Genomic DNA, 5,381 nt, shown 5'->3' with positions numbered 1-5,381 from the left:
GGGTAGGCCAGTTGAGAACAAGTTCTCATTTACAACTGTGACCTGGCCAAGATAATAGTATAGTGTATCGAAAACAAATATTTGAAAGAGAACTTAAGGTTCCTTTCGTAACCCCGGTTCTCTGATATGACTGATATGTATCATTGCGTTTCCCTGCTCGCAAGGGTGCCAGGAAGAGAAGCACATAACCAGAACGTGTGCAAGTGGTGCATTATAAAGAAGAAGGGGCTCACCTCATTCGCCACTCAACCTGTCTGTCTCCGACAGATGTTGTGTGATTGGTTCTTCCTAGAAGTGATTCACCTGGAGCTAATCCCATAGTGATACATCTCACTCAGAGAACCGGCGTTACAAAAGTAACCTTAAGTTTCCATTGGACAAATTTGGGGAGGGATGCCAATCAGCATACAGAACACAAATATTTCCAATATACGATCGTCTAACTGTATAATTGTAATTTGGTCTAATAAGATKGCAATTTAGTACTCATGTTCTTGTGCAATTCTAGTCTCTTATTGACTGTTTAGCACAACAAAAGTACTTTAGCTCTCTAATGGATGTTCGTCTCTTGGTGACAACGCAAATATTTTTCACTTMTTCCTCCTCACATACGTACCTCCATTAGTAGGAGGTTTTGGTCTGATAGAAGTTGTCAAAGAGTGACAAAGTCTAACCAGTTCAGCAAGTTCAGTTACAGAAGAAGCTAAAGAGAAGCCATAAAATACCTGACATTTGATCACAGATTAAAAAACAAACATTAGATTGGGCCTTTCCAGGTCAGACACAATAATGACTATACAGTCAAGTATATACAGTAAATGGYGTGTCAATACCGGACAGTTGCAGAATAACGAGCATCACTGTTCTCCTTCGGTTGCTCAGATTGAGTGATTGGGATGGAATGTCCATTCCTATATGCCCAGCCATACATCACGCGACCACACTTCCCCTGGTGGTACGAGGGGGGCAGAGTGGCACAGCTGAAAGGTGATGCCCATGCTAGTGAGGGGGTGCCAACCACCCGCAGTACCCCAACTGTTGCTTGCGGGGAGTGTGTGTGTGTGGGTGGGTGTGTATGTTGTGTGGGTGGGTGTGTATGTTGTGTGGGTGGGTGTGTATGTTGTGTGGGTGGGTGTGTATGTTGTGTGTGTAAGCATGTAACCCCTCAGACATGTGGTGCTCCCACATTCCTTCCACCCCACTCATAAATCACACAACCCCCCCATCGCAGTCCCACATTCCTTCCACCCCACTCATAAATCACCAACAAACCCCCCCATCCAGTCCCACATTCCTTCCACCCCACTCATAAATCACACAACCCCCCCAGTCAACAGTCCCACATTTCCTTCCACCCCACTCATAAATCACACAACCCCACCATCGCAGTCCCACATTCCTTCCACCCCACACACAACCCCCCCATTCGCAGTCCCAATCTCTTCCACCCCACTCATAAATCACAACAACCCCCCATCGCAGTCCCACATTCCATAATCCATCCTCCACTCAGTACAATACACACAACCCCCCATCGCCAGTCCCACATTTCCTTCCAGTCAGCTGGGGTCCTTAGAGGGGGACGGTGGACACCACACACACACACACACACACACACACACACACAGATGGATGGAGGGTTGGTCTGTCATTGCAGTATTTCCCTTCATCTTTTTACTTGGGCATATGTTATCTGGTGGGATGTAAAGCATTTCTTTTTGTGTGACTTAATTAGGAGATTTGCCATATCAGTAAGATTTCTGGTTTCCCACCTGTGTGTTACAGTGTGGTAATCGTACATTACAGTAGTACGCCCTGTAGGGTTTTCATTACTATTACTATACATTATCCTCAATGGATTGCTCTAACAAAATGTTAGGTTTGCTCATTTGAAGTCATTGACAGACCCAACGTTGTGTCAAAAACCAAGGACATCTGTGAATATTGCATTATGGATACATGCCGTTTTCTGCTCCCCTCAGCCCTTGAGTAACCTTCCTAACAACCCATAAAGCTATCCACAGTGGTGCGATATTATCCTTTATAAAAACATATTCATGGCTGTGGAAAATCAATCCCACGGAGCGTTGTGGTCTGGGAAAGCCTGTCCGTGACACGTACCGTATACCCGTCTAGTGACACTTACCATAGAGGGGTTACATAACATGCCAGGGAAGCTATGTGAAATTCCACATCGCTCAGCTACCTGGCCTGGCCTCACATGCCACTGACAAAGAGCAAGCGAAGCCTGATTAGCAAGGTGCTAGAGACGGGCCGGAATCTCCACGGCTAATACACAGTGAAAGACACCACCACAGAGGACGAGTCAATGACAGTGTAAAGTGTAGTTTGTTCAACCTAGCTAGATAGTTGTTTGCAGTGTGTGTGCGTGTGCTGTGTGCATGCATGCCTGYGTCTGTCTGCCTTCCTGTCTGCCTGTCTGAGAGTATGTGTACAGTATGTGAGACACACACTGAGCAAGGGAAGGCAAGTGACCAATTTCCATAGCTAATTCCAAATGGCACCCTACTCCCTACATAGTGCACTCCTTTTGACCAGGGCCAAATGACACCCTTCTCCCTACATAGTGCAATCCTTTTGACCAGGGCCAAATGGCACCCTACTTTCTACATAGGGCTCTGGTCAAAGGTAAGGCACTATATAGAGAATAGGGTGCCATGTGGGACGCAGACAGAGACTGAGGATGAGGGTGATAAATAATGTATTCCCACCATCCATCCCTGCAGGAGAATTCATCATCCATCCCTGCAGCAGAACAAAAGGATTGAATACTGTGCAGGCAGACACACTGGACTTGGCCAGTACACAACACAAAAACGATTGAATCTGGCCCTGAACCTAGTCATGTATTTTAAATAAGAATCATGTTCAATGGAGATTCCCCATTGAAAGTGGTTCTTAGTCCAAAAGACTAGATTTGACCTGTGTCTCGTACAGATTAGGATTAAATGTATTCTTTTTTTCAGCAACATTGAAAACATTTCATTAAACATTAGTTGGACGTTAAAGCTCTATTATTAACGTACATATGAGAGAATTTACATTGAGCCAGACAATCCTTTGCCAAAAAAACATGAAATCATCTCCCTAAGATTGTTTGTTGACCAGAGTCTTATCAGCTTTTCAACTCCGTGATCTTTCACAAAGCCTTCTTCTATACTCCCCTCTCTTYGGCTAAGTCCCAACTGGCACCATATTCCCTTTATTGTGCACAATCTTTTACCCTGGCCCATAGGGCTCTGGTCAAAAGYAGTGCACTACAGATAAAGGATCTTGAACACCCTGTTGCAGGAGAACSTTCCTACAATGCAGGAAATTAAAAACTCCCACAACCCCATTGCTCTTTAAATCGATGGTTATCTTACAATGCAGACAGTACAAGGGAATCTCATAGGCCCCGTACACACTCAGCTTGCACAACTGATGTACGTGCTTCTACACCTGCATTGCTTGCTGTTTGGGATTTTAGGCTGGGTTTCTGTACAGCCCTTTGTGACATCAGCTGATGTAAGAAGGGATTTATAAATACATTTGATTGATTGATGTACAACACATTTGACACAACTGTTTTGATACAACAGATCATTTGTATGCACAAAAATGTAAACAACAGTTGTCGAGACACCACAAGATGGTTGTGTAATCCTTTTTTTGTAGACAAACTCTCCATTATATCACAAAATATCTGTTGTATAACAACTGTTGTGTCAAATGGKTTGTACATCAGTTGTACAAGCTGAGTGTGTACGGGGCCATAGGGTGGATACTTATTTTTGGGGGAGTGATGTAGGGGAGACTGGGGTAAGTTGTGCCAAATGGTTAGTCGAGCCACCCCCTGTTTCTAGGAAACCATATACAAAATGAATCATGTGACCAGATGTTTAGGAAGAGGTCATCATTTCATGGAGTAGTTGAAAGAATTAACCACATGGAAAATGTGGTAAGCAAGTTTGGCCTATAATACAGATTTTCAGAAAGTCAAATTAATGTATTGTATGCTTGTATCTAAACCAAAGTAGATCGTTTTAAGACTGTTTTATTAATCAGTTGGGGTCTTTGTAAGCTTAACCTAGCATGGAAGTCCATCCTTGTAGCTTTGTGGGTGAATATAGTCAAAGTGGTTGCTTCATGGTAAATTGTGTCATTTGGCCAGAGATTGGCTCAACATACTGTACTCCATACAAATTAAGATGACATAATTTGAACTCAAGATATTGCATTTTTATTGTTACAGAGCAGACATCATCATGTCCCGTGTATACAAATGTAAAACAACAGGGGTCCCCCCCCCCCCCCCCCGAGATTATTGAAGGGAGCAGCCAAGCAAGTGAGGAAGGGAAGTAGTCCACTTGAGCAGCAGCAAGGGATGAAAAAGAATGACACTGGAGAGTTATATTGACAAAAAATAAACACAAACATGTATCTGTGCAAAAGAGGGTATGCTGGAGAAGCAGAGGCACAAATATTTCTGTGACTCGTTTCAGGAAACTAGGTGTATGTCACAGGAGCGGCATTTGAACGTAAACATGTATTTTTTTAATCAAAATGCTTTTTTTGGGCAGAAATGCCTTCTGGAACATGTGGACTTCAATGTGTTTTAATAGCAAACTTGTATTCCATCCATAACAAATACAATTGTTAAATTACGAGCCTAGTTGTTTTAACCACGGAAAAAGTCAGGAACCTTCCCACTAGCCATAATTGGCTGAGATAATGGGCGGGCTGGACATGCCGGGAGATGAGTTTGGATTGGTCTGCCATGTAACATGCTTCCRTCTATAAAGGGMGCTGTTCAGTATGTGTTGACAGTCATTTCTACTGYGCCGTTTTTGAAAGATATAATGTTAGCCATCGAGAAACTACAAAAGTTTTGCTCCTGAGTTTAGCATCTGCGATTGACAGATCAGTTGAAAAAAGTGATTGGCTACTTTCTGCACACGCCACGGTCAGTGTGAACTGGAGTGACTTGACACAATGCTGGCCAAACAAGATGTAGCTACAAACAAAACGGAGCAAATGGTTGCAGTCTGCCGTGAAGCGTTTATCCATGTATACGGGTAAAAGTCTAGCTACATTTTCAGATATACGTTTCTTATTTTGTCAGAAGGTTGTTTTTTTTATTGCAAGTTAAAGCAAACTGTTAGTTGGCTAGCAAACGTTAGCTTGCTGGCTCGATAGCTAATGTTACATTTATGATCTGTGTAGTAATATTTTTCGAATCAGAAAAAAAAAAAAGCTAGTTATAGCCTAATGTTAGCTAGCTAACATTAAACATAGTTTGTTAGCTTTAGCTACCTGCAGATTCATACTACAGCTATGACAATGTTTGTATTGGTAGTAGTATGAGTTGAGATTATGGC

The sequence above is a fragment of the Salvelinus sp. IW2-2015 genome, linkage group LG30 (genome assembly GCF_002910315.2).
Source record: "Salvelinus sp. IW2-2015 linkage group LG30, ASM291031v2, whole genome shotgun sequence".
Classification (NCBI taxonomy): Eukaryota; Metazoa; Chordata; class Actinopteri; order Salmoniformes; family Salmonidae; genus Salvelinus; species Salvelinus sp. IW2-2015.
This window is presented reverse-complemented; position numbering follows the sequence as displayed.